The 16,431-nt window shown below is 42.6% G+C and overlaps 1 protein-coding gene across 2 annotated transcripts in view; it reads left to right on the top strand.

Moving 5' to 3' along the window:
* The first annotated feature begins 5,992 nt into the window (after window positions 1-5,992).
* Mapre3 (microtubule associated protein RP/EB family member 3) overlaps window positions 5,993-16,431 on the top strand; it is a 50,306-nt gene continuing 39,867 nt past the window's right edge. For both annotated transcript variants that reach the window (XM_076833403.2, XM_076833405.2), the window contains exon 1: window positions 5,993-6,174. The gene's annotated coding sequence lies outside the window, so the exon portion shown is untranslated. The remainder of the gene's footprint in view (window positions 6,175-16,431) is intronic.

Below are 16,431 nucleotides of genomic sequence, written 5' to 3' on the forward strand. Positions count from 1 at the left end.
TAGTCCATTATATTTTGAGTCCATAAATGGGTTAACCCATTTATGAGCCAATCACTTCCCCAAAGCCCCATCTCTGATGATTGCCGCACTGGGGACCAAGACTTCAACACATGAGGCTTTGTGGAATATTCCAGATCTAAACTGTAACAAGCCCATCTCCCTTAAAAAGTCTTATCTTTGAAAACATGTAACTTTTGTATTCTATTACATATGTCTATTCATTTTAATATAAAAAAATTCTTTTCCTGAAACTCCAAATAAAAAAGTAGACTTTACCTGTTCTAAAGCTCTTCCATTCTATGTACTTCCATGGATCTCCCTTTCCCAGAAGTTGTCTAAGCCAGTTTAAGAGAGTCATAGGATTTAAGCAGGGAGTTATGTGAAAAGCTTTATCTCCTAGAAAGAGGCTTCTGGCACTAGTGCTGAGATTGGATCAAAGGTGAGGAAAGTCAAGAGAGAGCAGGTTGGACATTCTGCAGTAATAGCCAGGCCAGAGATGGTCAAGATGAGGGAGATAAAGAAGGGAATAGATTTGAGAGACATTTAAGAAGTAGAATTGATAATAATAGAAAACTGTCCTGGGAACTGGGGAGAGAGATGGGTTAGGACTACCCCCAATGTGTTTTAGAGAATGATGCTATTAACAACAATAGGGGAAGGGCAAATAATTTAAGCACACTGAGTTTGAGGTGACTATGGAAAGAAGGGTAAAGCTGTCTAAAAGGCAATGGCACATACAGGTCTGAGAATTGGGAGAACTAATTAGGATGGAGATATAGACTCAGAAGTCACTGAATAGATGAAGCTACTCAGAACAACCCATAGAATGGGAAAAAATATTTGCAAGTCATAGATCTGCTAAGAGATTACTATCCAGAATATATAGAAACTCTCTAAAACTCAATAACAACCAAAAAAAACAAAACCCCACCAAATTCAAAACTGGAAAAAAGGGACTTGAATAAAGGTTTCTCCAAAGAAGATACACAAATGGCCAAACAGCACATGAAAAGATGCTCAATATCATAATTACTAGGGAAATGCAAATCAAAACTGTAATGAAATACCAACTCACAGCCATTATGATAAGCTACTATCAAAAAAACAGAAAATAATAAATGTTGGTGCGGATTCGGAGAAAATAGAATGCTTTCACAGTTAGTGGAAGTGGAAAATTGTTCAGGTGTTACAGAAACAGTATGGCAGTTTCTCAAAAAATTAAACATAGGTTTACTATATGATCCTTCAGTTCCATTTCTGATCAGATACCCCAAGAAATTTAAAACAGGGTCTAAAAAAGATGTCTGTACACCCATGTACATAGCAACATATAGCACAACTAAAAGGTAGAAGCAAACAGAATACTCTTTGGTGGATGAATGAATAAGCAAATTGTGTATAAAAATATAGTGGACTCTATTATTAAGCCTTAAAAAAGAAGGAAATTCTAATATATGCTACAACAAATTCTGATACATATGTTACATGAACCTTGAAGACACTATGTTAAGTGAAATAAGACAGGTACAAAAAGATAAATGCAGTATGACTCTACATATATGAGACACTTAGTCAAAATCAGAGACAAACAAGAGAATGGTGGTTTCCAGGGCTGGAGGGAGAAGGAGATGGGAGTTATTGTTTAATGGGTACAGAATTTCATTTACAAGATGAAAAAAGTTTGGAAATGGATGGTGGTTGTCATGGTTTAGCTCTGGAATGTTCTCCAAAGGCTCATGTGTTGAAGTCTTGGTCCCCAATGTAGCAATATTCAGGATGAGGCTTTGGGGAAATGCTTGAATCATGAGGGTCTGATATCATCAGTGGATTAATCCACTGATGGACTTGGGTTGAAGGGATAATTGGGAGGTGGGAGAAACTAGGAGGTGGGACCTAGTTGAAAAAAGTAGGTCACTGGGGGCATGCCATGAAAGGGTGTATCTTGTCCCTGCCCCCCCTCTATCTCTCTCCCTCCTTCTCCCTCTCTCTCTCTTTCTCTATCTCTCTCCCTCCTTCCTGGCCACCATGAGGTGAGCAGTTTTGTTCCACTACTCATTCCTCACTATGACATTCTGCCTCACCATGTACCCAGAAGCAATGGAGCCAGGTGACCATGGACTGAAACCATGAGCCCAAGTAAATTTTTCCTCCTGTAAGTTGTGTTTTGCAGATATTTTGTCACAGTGACAGAAAGATGACAGTCAACAGTGGTGATTTATACCATTGAACTATATACTTTTAAATGGTTAATATGGTATATTTATTTTTTTTAAGTTGTAGATGGACACAATATTTATTTTATTTATTTTTATGTGGGGCTGAGGATTGAACCCAGAGTCTCACACATGCTAGGTAAGTACTCTAGATCTAAGCTACAACTCCAGACCAAGATGGTATATTTTAAGTATATTTTACCACATGAAGCATTTGGAAAAAATAAGAACAGGAGAATCTATGGCTTCTTGGAGAAACAGCTGACTCCAGGGCTAGGGCAAGGGAGGTGCAAGATGAGCCTGTAACATCTTGTGTCAGAAGTTAGGAAGTGCTCAAAGAAAAATGGGGACAATTCCTAAGGACACAGGACTGCTTGAAGTTTCTTTCACTGGTCAAATCTTTGATATATTGAACATCAAATCAAATAATCTTAGGAAAGAATTGCAACCCACTGGCAAAGAAATCCATATCTTCATTGATACAAATAAATGGGAGTAGAGCTGAACCTGGATCATGCACCTGGCCAGATTTCAGAGTCACTATGAACTAAGAACTGCTGTGTGTACCTTTTGTTTTCCTCCTTCTTGAGTTGAGAATGTCCATACAATTATCCTACACCTGGGCCCATAATGTATGTTGGGTATATGAGAGGTAGATGGTGTGTCTCCTGACCTTACAGGTCTTCAGATCAAAGGAGTGGTACTGGTACTCAGGAGTTGTACCCAAGGTCCTTGACCTAAGGAGCTATATCCACACTGGGACCTGACTCAGATCACAAGATTCTGATTTTGAGCTGATGATGTCATGGGATGAGATTTGAAGGTCTTGGAGGAGATGAGTGTATTTTGCATTGAGTGTGATGTGAATTGTTGCTGGGGACCGCAAATCAAGTCAAGATGGCGCCTGGCAGTTTGCCAGGAGGAGTGGTTTGTGAGGCAAAGCCAAGCCATTAAGATGGTAGGGATTCCTTATTGGCTGATTGCTGTAACTGGATGATGCTAATTGAGTCAAGCTGTGTGTTAATCCGTTAGGTATATATGCCTCTGCTGTTTTGCAATAAAGCGGCTCCCGCTACCTTGGGTGCCTGCTACCTTGAGTTCCCGCTCAGTTCCCACTGAGTTCCTTCGCAATAAAGCAGTTCCTGCTTCAACCTTCAAGTTGCTTGTCACCTCCAGTTATTTTGCCCAGCCGGACTGCGGCAAATTGTGATCAGAGGGCAGGGTGTGACAAATTATATTTTCCAAAATATCAGCTTTAACAATATTTCCATTCACAACTTATTGTGTGACTTTGAGACTTACTACATTCTTATGTGACTTATATCCCATTGAAAGATGGGTTCTACGTTCCCTCCTCTTGTCATTGTATAGGCAACTGTGATTTTCTGTGATTTTGTTTCAATGAATAAGTGTATGTTTCAGAATACAACTTCTCTATTGTTCACTGAAATACTTAACTTGAAACCTTCAACTACCAAGTAAGTGAGTACTGAAACCACCATGTGGTGAGAAATTCAAACTAGCTCTAAGACAACATGATGAGAGAGGGTTGTCCAGCTAGCCCCTGATGCTTGAGTTCCAGCCACCATGTGACTGCAATTACATCCTGAGCCAGAACCACCCAACTGAGCTCCTACTGAACTCCCATCCCACAGAAATAGAGATAATTAAATGGTTGTTGTCTTACACCAACAAGTTTGAGTGATTCATTTTGTAGAAATAGATGATTGGCACAGCTTAAAATGTGAACATGTGAAGAGTCAAGGTACTGGTATATAGTGATTCTTTGTGGAATGGTCCTCCACTTTTTAGGGATAAGAGGATCTTTGCCTCTTCTCAGAGTTACTCAGGGAAGTCTATACCTCTCAACTCTCCATATACAACCATTGAGTTGAGCTGGAACTTCAGAAAGGGGAAGGAAGTAAAAATAATCTGAGCTTGAATTTTCTCCATTGTCTTTCTTTAGAGCTCCCAGAAACCTTGTAGGTGCAGTTAGGAACAGCTTCAGTTTTTCACCTTTGTTCCTAGGAATAAGTGTAGCTTGGGTTTCTATTATCTTAACCACTGATTTGTCTTGAAACTTATTGTCCACTAGAACCCTCTCCAGAGAATGGCAGTAGATGGGAGGAGAGGGCATAGATTCAGTATGTGCTATGTCCCTCTTTTCTTACCAATTTGTCTCCTTCTTTTTCCTGGAGAAAATGGACTCTTTTGGGGTGTTTTGATACCAATAGTTCTGAGGTGGAATTTGTAGGAGCTAGATAGAGAGACTCGGGGGAAAATGCCAGGTTGCAAGTTTATACTTCTGAGTCACTTGAAGAGAATGTAGCATCTCTGGTATGTCAACAAGCCCAGCCAAATCCAGTGATGTTCACCAAGAGGGTTTGATGAGGGCTGGGTTAGGGAATGATAGAAAGGTAAGATGTGAAGAGAGTTTACATTGATTAGAGAGGGCCACAGAGGAGGTCATTACCCAGTGAGGAAATCTTCCTCAGTGGAAACATTTGGGATAGTGTAGATGCGAGGATTCATGAAACTGAGAATGCCAGTCTTGATTAATAGAGGACTAGGGTCTTGGCATTAAGATTGAGAGCAAAGGGCTCAGAAGAATTATAATAGTAGCAGCCATACTTAAAGACAAAATATGTATATCAATAATGAGGAAAATGATGACTGAGAGTCTGAAGCGGTTAGGCCAGAAAGAATGAAAATCTTTGTCTTCTCTTGATTCAATTACATAAACATTTTTTTGGAACTCTACAATGTGTCACATTCTGTGCTAGATGCTGAGGGGGCTGGATGAGTAAGACAGAATTCCTGCCCACCAGGGAGAGTCTAACGGGGAGACAGACCTGTAAACAAAGGACAATACTGTAAGATGTGTGTAATAAAAGAAGTATGTACAAGGTAGGTAGGGAGGTGACATCCAGACATCCGTGGGAGTCAGGGTCAAGGTCTCAGATCCAGGAGCCATCTGTACCAAGAAAATGAACACAGAATGAGGGTGGGCATCTGGAGCCCTGGGAAGAGCAGTGGGGAGGAAGAGAAGGAAGAGGAGAGATGGAGAGGATAAAAATAGACTTAGAGTGGGAAAATCGAACCGGCAGATCAAAGAAGGAGCTAGTTGTGAGGAAGTCGAATCTACGTTGGAGAGTGGGCCAGAGGAAGAAACAAAAGTCGTTAACAAATTAATTGGGAGGACAACACTCTTGGTAAAAACTCGTGTGATTTGGGTAGGGATGATTTCGTTAGCTCGATTTAAAAATAAAGGCCCAGACTTTCTGGTAGGAAAATGCAGAAAACTTAATTTGGTTGATTAAAGTAACAAGCTGTGATTGGGAGCCACAAACCAAGAAGGGCGATCAAACGTGGCCTCTGCTCGTCCACGTCTCTGGAAGAGAGCAAATAGTCTGTTTGCCTTTTCAGAAGCCATAAGAGAAAAGAACCCGAAGGCTACAGAATCAGGTGTAAACGCTTGTTCCTTCTGTGACTGGACGTGGAGGAATTGTTGCCCTGTTGCTAAGGACAAGGGAAGGGGCTGTTCCCAGTTGCCGTGGTGACAAGGTGAGAGCGTTCCCTCGGTACCGCCGCACGTTCACGAGACAGTGTCTTCCTCTTGTTGCTATGGCGACCTAGCGGGACTGTTCTCGTCGCGCGCACCTCGCGTCGCAGTTGCTAAGAAGTGGTGGAGGTAGGGGCTGTCCTCCGCTCGCCACCCGGTTGCCTTGGAGACGGCGGGTGCGCTGGCCCCGCCCCGCTCGGACTGACAGCGGTGGCCGCATCGCGCCTGCGCAGTGCTCTCTTCCCCCGCAGTCTCTGTGCGTTGAAGCCGGAGACCGCGGCGGCCTCTGCTAGGACCCTCCGCCCCAGAGCCGCCGGCCGGAGCCGCAGCCTCAGCCGCAGCGCCCCCGCCGCCCGTCCCCCCTCCCCAGTCGCCTCCGCCGGAGCCGCCTCGCGCACTGTGAGTCCGGGCCGAGGCGACGGACGCCGTGGGGCTGAGTCAGCGGGAGGCCCGGGCCGGGCTGGGGGAGGGGAACCGGGCTCCCCATCCCCGCCGCCCCCGCCCCCACCCCCAGCCGCGTCTGCCCCGCCGGCCTCCTTCCCTCCGTCCCTCTCTGGGGCTCCCTGCGGCCGGTAGACAGGCCCCCCGAGCCACTCCTCCCATGCCCTCCTTCCTTCCTCCCTCCTTCCCCCCCTCCGAACCCACCTCGGGGTCCTTACCCCCTAGATGTGGCGCTGCCGCTCCTTTGCCCTGGCCTGATATTTCCCCTCAAAACTACCTCACCTCGCTCCTCGTCCCTCCTCCGTTCTCCTTACTCCTGGGCCTGACATCTCCTGGCCTCTCTGGTTTTCCCCAGTGATTTGCCAAAGAAAGAGTGACAAGGGAGAGAGCGAGGGGAGACTTGGGGGAGGGGGACATTCTGCCTGTCCAAACCTTGGGACCCCAGGGTTCAACCCACATGCTGCAGCCCTGGCTAGTTTGGGGAAGCAGATTTGGACAGTTCTAGCTGCTGAGAGCTTGTGGGGCTTTCAGAATAGGTTCGCGATCAGGGTTCAGACCCTTCGTGATCGGCTACTGTTTAGTGAACATCGTTGCTGGAGCACGGTGGCCTCCCAGAGGGTTGAGTGACTGCCCTGGCCGCGCTGTGCAGGGGAGTAGAGGTGGAAAAGGGAGGGGAGAAAAGGTTGCGTTTGGGAGCTCAAGTTCTTGGGCTTCCGGTGCGTCCTTGTGAATAACCATGTTGCAGTACTCTTTAAAATGCCTTTTAAAAAAAAAAATCACCTTCAAATTAGTACAACGTGAGGTTTGGAAACAGTCCATAGCAAGTGTTTACTGTTTATATTAGGGGAATGGGTAGGACTTGATTTCTGATACTGTAAATTCCATGAAGTAACCAACTGGGTAATAGTGAGTTTTGACAGCATGATCCGAGTGGAGAGGAGGAGAATTGAGGTTTCTCCATGATGTAGGTCTGTTGCCTGTATCCCTGCCTCCTACAGCTGTGAGTCTTGCTGGGAGATGCCAGCAAGGTTTCTAGTATGTTTGAACAATTCTGGGTCGTTTGCTACCCATCCAATTGCAGTCCTTGATCTTGGAACAGAGGAGAGCCCCAAATTGTTTTCTTTTTCCAGAAGCTGAGCTGAAGTCAGAGTTAGTGCTCACAGCCAGGAACTCTTAATAGACATGCCTCAACTTGAGGGCTCCTAACTACTGTGTGTACCTCATTGTCAACTTTCCTTTGATTCTTTTTTTTTTTTTTCTTCCAGATTTCAGTGTACTGTTAGAAAGCATATGTAAACAAAAGCTAGTTCTACTTTACAAGAGGCTTGGGTTTTTTACTCCGGGCTGCAAAGGAGTGGGATGGTTCACTTCTAAAAATCCTAGTGAAGGAGTTTCTGGGGTTGCAAACAGTGAGAAATAATGATTTCACTCCTTGACTTTGCTCAATCATGGCCTATTGGCAGCCTTCTCAGAGCCACTCCCTGCCCCCATGCCCATCAGATTAGTTTACAGTAGCAAAGACGGCTGTCGCCCTAGTTTTAAACATAGAGATGGAGTTCAGGAAAACTACAGCCCCCATCCAGCAGTGCAGTTTCTTCTGTTTCAAATGCCAGTCTGGGGTTTGGCGGGATGCACCTGCCTGTAGCGCAATGGGAGCTATGGGGCCTGAGAGTTAAATTCTTTCTTGTGGTCCTCTCTGTGTCACATAGCTCACCGAAATACCCGAGGAGGGCAGGAGAAGACAGCTGTGCTGGAGAGCTGCTCCTCCTGGGCTGAGTGTATTTTGGGAATCAGTGATATTACTGGGTTGGAGGGTTGTGAATTAAGCAAGAAAATGTGTCAAGGCTAGATAGATCAGGAGGGTGTGAGTAAAATGTTCCCTTTCCAGTTTGCTGTGGGATGGTACCTTTTCAGAGCATCAGAGTGGTTTTTATATGGGTTAATTTGCCTTTGAAATCCATACCTGTGTTTTATGAGATAATGATGGAATGCCTTTTACACTACTTCTCTTAGGAAACAGGACTGACAGCCCTCTTATATATTGCCTATTTAGCCATTATTAAAGGTAATTGTTCAATCAGGGAGAGAGACATGATTTGAATCAAGTTAAATCTAAATCTATATAATGGATGTTATGGTTTTGTAGGACTATATTACCTTGATTCTAAGACACACCAGAAATTTACAACAACTTTTAGGTAAAATAATGCTGCCAGATCAAAATTTTATAGATTCCAAGGTGAATTCTAATTTCAGAAACATTAAAAAGTCAGAAGTGGCAATCCTTGAAGGAGTTATTTGTGTGACTTAGAATTAGAAAGAATGGTGTGGTGCTGCAGGTACTGACATACCTTCTTGAGAGTGATGCTCACATGGCCTTCAGTCACTTTCTGTACCATTAGAGGTGTAGTTTGAATAGGTGACTTTGCTCAGAGGGCCTGTGAAGGCAGGTTTCTTCAAGTCCTTCCTCCAAACCCATCTGCTTTGTGAGGTTGTATTTGTAAGATGATCTGCTAGTGTTAGGCATGATAGTGGCTGTTGAACAGAGGGAAGTTCCCATATGGGAATCCAACCCAGGGCCTCAATATGGTACTTTCAAGAAACCAAGCAAGTAGTTGGTAGCAGACATTTTATGAGCTATACCTGAATTTAGCCAAGTAATATTTTTCAGAAACTGAACAGAAAATACAGTTTTTATGTCCAGAATACATCTTCCCAGAATTGTTAAAAGACATATTTGTAAGGTACATATCCTCCTCTTAGGATGTTATAAATCTGAGGAGGGGATCTTAATGTTCTTATTTCCAGATTTTGACATGAGACACCAAGAGTTAAGTGTCTTTCCCTGAGGTCACCAAACTAATGTAGAAAGTATGTAAAGACACCTTGCCAACTTCATACACCATGCAAATGATTGTTGGTGGTTACTAGTGTCTGAGTCAGAATTAGAGTCCAAATTTCTAGACTAGAGCTATTTTACAACACCACATTGCTTCATCTCTCATATTTAATAGTCCACAGGGTTTTAATAAAAATAATTTAGTAGTCTGTAATTAGCTGTGTAGTTGAGGGTTTGTTTTATTGTCTTAGATACTACAAAGCCAGGCAAAATTTAGTCTCAAACTGTCTAATTAAATATTTATTCTCGCCACCTTAAAAATAATTATTTTTCCTCACACATTCCAACCTCAGAAAGGTTTTTTCTTTTTAAAATTTGCACCAACTAACAAAAAACAATGCAAAGTTGGGAATTTGAGTCTCAACTTCCTGTCTATGGGGCTGTGGCATTCCAGAGGGCCAGTGGAAAGGGACAGTGCTTGACAGGAGGAGCAAGCACCTTGGATGGCTGCAAGATTTTCTCCAGCTCCACCAGATGTAACCTTCTGTAGATCTTGGGGGCCATGAGGACTTTTAAGCCTATCCTTGGGGAAGTGAGGCAGTCTGGCCTCTGGAGCTGACAGACCTGAGTTCAAATCCCAGTCTTTTACTTCCTGCTGTGTGACATTGGGCAGGTTATATAAACTCTGAGTGCCTGGAATAATGACCATCTGTTTTACAGGATTATTTGGAGAATTAAGTGAATGGAAGTATATAGAATACTCACTTAATAAGAGATAGCAATCATTTCATATTTACCAAGATTTAAAGTTTTTTTTAAATAATACTTTCAAATTTTATCTTGACTTAAATGCATCCCCAGCCCTCAAATTCAATATCCTCCATTTCTCTGGAGCCCTCTTAGTGCATTTGACATGCACAGAGAGATTTGTCCTGTGAAGACTTGGCATTTGGAGTATTATTTCTAACTGCCAAAATAGGAACAGCGTGTATATGAAATGCCCCTTTGTCTCCATGTATTCAGCTGACCTGGTTATCAGAAAGAATTGTGGAGCACGAGCAGTTGACTGTAGCAGAGGACAGACTTGGTGTGTTTTGTGTTGTGGGGGCCTTTAGTCCTTCAGTGGGGGAGGCCAGTGTGAGGAGTGATCTTAATTTGAAATGGAAAAGCTGCACAGTGCTTGCTGGTGAGGAAAGCTCACCTGGCCTTCAGTCACTTTCTCTACCATTAGAGATGTAGTTTGAATAGGTAGGTGACTTTGCTCAGATCAGCTCTGCACACGTGAGACATAAAGGACAGGGAAAGGAACTACTTGTCTCAGGAGGAAACCTCCTTGCAAGTGAGCAGAGGCAAAGGGAGGTCATTTTGGATAGGAGCAATTATAGAAAGCAGAGACTAGTGAGTAACTAAGAAGCCAGGGCAAGCCGTTCAGGTGGGGGAATTCCTAGGTACATTTCCTTAAGTGGGAGAATGCCATGGATAAGCATCAAGGATTGAAAAGATAAATTCAGCTATTTACCTCTGGCAAGTGGGATTTATGTGTGGGGAGGGAAAAGGAGAGTCAAGGGGAACTTTTACTTTATATGCTTCAGTGCTTGACTTGTTAAACAGGATGCATGCATGCTTTGTAATTAGGTGAAGACCAAGTAGAGTTGGTTGTGGTAATTGTTCAGTAAATATATTTTGGTACAAAATAAACAATTGCCTTTACTTGGCTCCTTCATCAGTGGAGCCCACGGGGTTAGACTGTTTCCTTCTGGCAGACCAAGCCAGTGTCCACCAAACCAGGCTCCTAAGTGAAGGTAGGCTCCTCTAATGTGGCTGCTTCCTGGGCAGCCCAGAATAATTCATGGACCACCACTTTTCCCAATCTTTTCATTCCATTTTTGAGAATAGTCTCCTCCTCTTGACCAACTGAAGCACATTACCTTTCTAATAACTATTTTTTTAAACTACTGACTAAAATGTTATCTGGCCAGTTTGACCTTTATGAAAGATATGTGTCTCTAATTTATCATCAAGAGGGCTTAACCTTCCAGGGGACCCCTGGAGTGCTGGTGCCCTCTGTTACAGCTGTGGCCTAGAGCGGACCTGGCTGATACCAGCACACTTTCTACATAGCAACTTATTAAGGGCTTTTGATAGGAATTACTGATAAACTATAAGATCATTAAGTAATGTTGAACTTTTAATTTTGTCATGAGCTGGCTGGCTGTATTTTCTAGCCAGATATCCTGTCTATTATAGAAAGATGACACACCTTTCATTTGGACATGTGCTTTGGGTGCTTACCCAGCGGTTAGGATGAGTTTTGCTGAGTAATTCACATTCCATCATCCAACCTCCCCTTTGGCCAAGAGTACAAATTTGTGTGACAGTTGGCCAAGGTCAATGAGGCATCTTTTGGCCAAGGATGGGCTTTCCTCTATGGAGAGTTGTCTGGCCAACCCTGGCCCATGCCCTGGATCTAGTTTTCACTAGCTCCATGCCCTACCACCTTTGCTAAACTGGCTGGATGTTGTTACCCAACTTTTTATCAAAACATCAATATTTTGAGCTCTGGGTGTTCCATTTGCCTCAAGTAAATAAGGACTTAGCCTATCTGAAATGTTTTGACTCCATGCAAATGATTTTTTCACAAAACTGTTTCCTACATAGAAGAGATACATACTACTGTATGAGATATTTAAAATAACTGAATAAGAACATATTTTAGATTTGCCCAGTAGTTTTGACTATATAACAAAAGCCTTAAAATGACAGAAATTGCTATTCTAGGGATATTTAGAAATCAGAGGTGTATTTAAAAATACTTGTACATATGTTATTAATACAACATGATTAATAATATGAAATATTTAAAACAATCAAAAGGGTCAGCAAATGGGGATTGGTCAGGTTCACACAAATTACTGCAAAAGCATTAAGAACATTTATAGAAGTTTGTTGATAGCAGAAATTTTTATATAATCAATGAAGAAAAATGCAAAATAGTATATCAAGAATGATACCATTTTTATAAAGAAAAATATGAGGGCTGAGATTGTGGCTCAGTGGTAGAGCTCTTGCCTGGCATGTGTGAGGCACTGAGTTTGATTCTAAGCACCACATGTAAGTAAAATAAAATAAAGAAAAATGTGAAAATATTCTAGAAGAGCTTATGCCAAATAATGGATGACTGTCATTGAGTAATGGATTTGAAGTGAATGGCTCTTCATATGCTTTTCAGTGTTTTCTGAGCTTTCCTGCATTAAGCAACCATAACTTTATTAAACCAGTGACATTCAGATTCCATGTTGTAATCTCTAAGAAAATCACTAAGTATTTAGTTTGAAATGCTTATTTTGTTTCACTATTGTCATGGCTAATGGTAAATACTTCTCAGAGGTGTTTCTTTAGACAGCCTCTTCATTTCTTCTTGAAGAGTGCATGCCCAAAGTATGAGTGCTTGGATGTGTGTCTTAAAAACAGAGCCCAGAAACCCCAGAGTCCATTCATCCAAATGAAGCAGTCTCTCTTGATTCAAATAAGATATTTAAAAATTAGGAAAAGAAAGCAAGTCTTAAGATAGTTTTCTTTGCCTCTTAACTTTTGCTGTTTAAATATATCAGAACCATACTGCAGGGCTTTATTTTGCGTAGCCTCTCTTTCTCCTGGATCTTTTCAGATTCTCTGGATTCCCGGTTCCCCAGGGTAGCAGGTGCCAGCTGGAGAATTCACCTTGTATTTGGGTGTCTGTGTTCGTATCTGAGCTGTTTTAAAGGGCTGTGCCCAGGCCTGTCAAAGCCTCCTTCCTCCTTTTCCATCAGTTACATTCTGTTTGGCTCTCAACTAGGAGGCCCCTTTTTCCTCCAAGATGATGATTGTCAGGTAACTGCCCATTGGGAAGATGCCCTGAGCAGGAATGGCCTAGGCACCTTGCTCTTTGCTACTCCAGGTCTCTGGAGCTGCTCACAGTCAGAGGGGATGACCTGGCAGCTGTCTTCCTCTCTCATCTTTCCTCTACACATACACTATACATCACCTCAGAATGTTAGCGGAGTTTTTTAAGGGTAGAGACACAATAAAGCACCAAAGACATGATACTGAAATCATGTTGTCATATAGACTAGTCACGCCACACATCAATCTTATCTTCTAGTCCCGTGGGACTGACACCTGCCTTCTACCAGCAGTGGAGTCTGCCCAACTCAGCACTGGCAAAGCCTCCTCCTGAGGATCCAGAACTTGGATTTGAGGGACATATGGCCTGTCGCACAGCTCGGATTATGCAGTAATAAATGTTTGCTAAGCAAGATCTGCCTCTTCCTCCAAATGGTTCTGACTACCCAAACATTTGTCCCAGATGGGGCGGATGCCCTCCCTGCTGCCTGGAATTATTAGTGAACAAGTTGTCATGTATGTTTGGCTGGTGAAGCTCCACCACCAGGTGATTGTCAGAGAAACAGACATCTTATCTTGAGAGTATTGTTGTCCTGGTCACCTTGTAATATAATATAATTATAAAATATCCTAGTCACCTTGTAATGGTGTTTCCTGACTGGTAAAGAAATGAAACCTTAGCTGCTTCTGAGTCAGCAAGATTATAGTTGAGACTAACGTGCTTGTTGCCATGTGAAAGGAGCAGGTCTTGGACCACTGGATGAAAATAAATATCCCTTCCCATATGAGGAAAGTTGTGCCAAAGGCTTATCTCGGATGGTGTAAGATGTACTGTGTAGCCAGACTTTTCTGCAACACCAGACTCTTGGCAGCCAGCCACCTGTACCCCCTTCCTTGCAGGTTATTGCCACTTGTCAAGGACGCTGATTTCATCTCTGATTTGTTCTGATTTTAGATGGGTGGCATTCACAACTGAAAACTTCCACTTTGGGCATCCTATTAACACCTTTAAGTGACAGAACCACTGTTAAGTACAGAGACGTGTTATGCAGGCCCCAAAATAGCAAGGTACAGTGTTTTAAGACAACTTGATAAGACCGTATTCCCCAGAAAGTACAGTTTTCAGGTTTATAGGTTATTCATGTTTGCATATTGTCTTCACAAATCCTTATTTTAAGTAGACTGTCAACATATATTTGCCAAAGTCTTTTTCTATTTTTATTTGTAGTCGCTATGGGATGTAAAGGAAATGAGATTCAACCTCTGTCCATGAGGAGACAGTAGTCTGGAGTGGAAGATGGATGTGTGGGACGATGAGTATGTGTGACAGTACTGCATGTCAGCAACATATCTTTAGTGCCTTATTGTAGAAAGCATAATCTTTGCCCTTAAGGAACTCAGGGAACATTCTAGTGAGTAAGTTGAATATAAGGGGATGGAAACTCAATGATGGGAATGGATGCTTTGGTAATCCAGCCCAAAGAGTGGTTTCTGAGCCTGGGAGAGCCAGGGAAGGCTTAGGAGAGAAACACACACTGCAGCTGGGTGTGCAGGATGATGTGGGAGCCCACCAGTGAATGGCCAAGTAAGAGTCAGGCAAAAGAAATGGACAGTGTGTTGGGTGCCATTGTGATTATGCTGTGTAGACTCCAGAAGGATTCTGAGAGGAAAAGAATCATTGTGAACTCGAGTAATTAGGAAAGACTTCACACAGGAAGTGGAACATGGCCTTGCCCTGAAGATGAGCAAGCTGTGAATAGACAGAACACCAGAGAGGGCTTTCCATGGGGTGAGGTGCAGCATCAGCAAGGGGATGACCCTAGGGTGACTGTAAGCTGGTCACCCTAACTAGAATGAGGGTGTGAGCTGTTTTGAGTTTGGGAGCATATTGGTGACATTATCTAGAAATTAGGAAGTTTAAAGAGACACTATGAAGAGTGGTTTAGTTTTAGTTATGAAGAATACACTTTGGGTGACAATGAGGATGTCCAGGTGGACAGAAGCTGAGGTGGGGTTGGGGATGGAGCGGTAGGTTTGGAGTCAACAACACAGAGGTGGGTTGGCTTGCCTGACAGAATCTCCCCAGAGGTTTTGGGTGCAGAGTTGAAGACCATGACCCAATTGTGCTCCAATTTAAGTAAATTCAGAATTAACTAGAAGAAAGTCCTGATGATTGCTTAGGGTGTCAGTTCAGTAAAACACTGGAGGTGAAAGCCAAATCACAGAGGGGAAAGGAGGGAACTGGGAGAAAGAAAATAAAGATGATCGGTGGTCACCCGAGAATGGCAACAGGGCAGGGGAGGAAAGTGGCAATCAGAAGAAACAATAAGGTAGGATAAAAATTTTTATTATAAAATTATTCTTTATCAGCAAACATACATAAAACTATAATAAGTTTTTTCAGTAAGTTTTGTAATTGTGGTTTTAAATATATATTTTATGTATTAAAATGTGCTTCATCTACTGATTTCTCTATATCAATCTACTTCATATGTCTGTCACTTCAAATATCTCATTACTTCTATGATTTCCCACTGCATTGATACCAAATATGCTTTACTGTCAACCTGTTTTTGAAAATCAGGCTATTTCTAACATTTTGCACATGTAAATATCTCTGTTTTGAACATTATTGTGCAAGTGGCTTTCTTTTCTTTTGTAGGTTATTTCTCCAGGGCATATTCCATAAAGTGGAATTACAGAGGCAAAGACTCTGTACCATTCCATGTTGTTTTTCCATGGTGATCCAACCAAGTTTCAGTTAGAGTTTGGTATTAACTTAGAATGATTTTTTTATAATAAGGAAGTTTGACCATGTTTAATGGCAGAGGATATATCTGCAGGTTCCTCAACTGCAGATTTGACCAACCACAGATCAAAAATATTCCAAGGAAATTCCAGAAATTTCCAAAATGCAAAATTTAAATTTGCCATGTGCCAAGTACTATGCTGAATCCATGGAAATGAAGGGATATGTAGTCATTGCATTAAATATTATAAGTGATTGGGAGATGATTTAGTGTATAAAGGAGAATAGGATATATGCAAATAGTGTGCCATTTTTTATGAGACCTGAGCATCAATGTGTTTTGGTATCAGTGGGGAGTCCTGGAGACAGTCCCTCCGCTGAAACCAAAGGACAGCTGTATTTGAGGAAAGGAGCCTGGTGCGAGAGAGAAAGGTAGAAAAAAATGGATGATCTTTTGAGATCCTAGGAAACTGGTAACACTGCAAGGAGGGGAAACTTGCCTTCCTCTCAGACTGGTGAGGGGACAGGTATGGCTCTTTCTACTTAGCCTACAGGGTGAAGTTCAGGGGTGATGACTAGGGTTCCTACTAAGGAAAAAACCTTCATTTCCTCTAAAACAGCCAAGGCCACTGCTGATGAGGGGTGAGCGGGTGGAAGCGGGAGACTGAGGTCTTAAAGGCCTGAGTTAACCACAGTGAGAAACGAGCCTGGGTGTATGGAGATGAATAGAAGTTTTGTTGAGCAT

The sequence above is a fragment of the Callospermophilus lateralis genome, chromosome 14 (assembly GCF_048772815.1).
Source record: "Callospermophilus lateralis isolate mCalLat2 chromosome 14, mCalLat2.hap1, whole genome shotgun sequence".
Classification (NCBI taxonomy): domain Eukaryota; kingdom Metazoa; phylum Chordata; class Mammalia; order Rodentia; family Sciuridae; genus Callospermophilus; species Callospermophilus lateralis.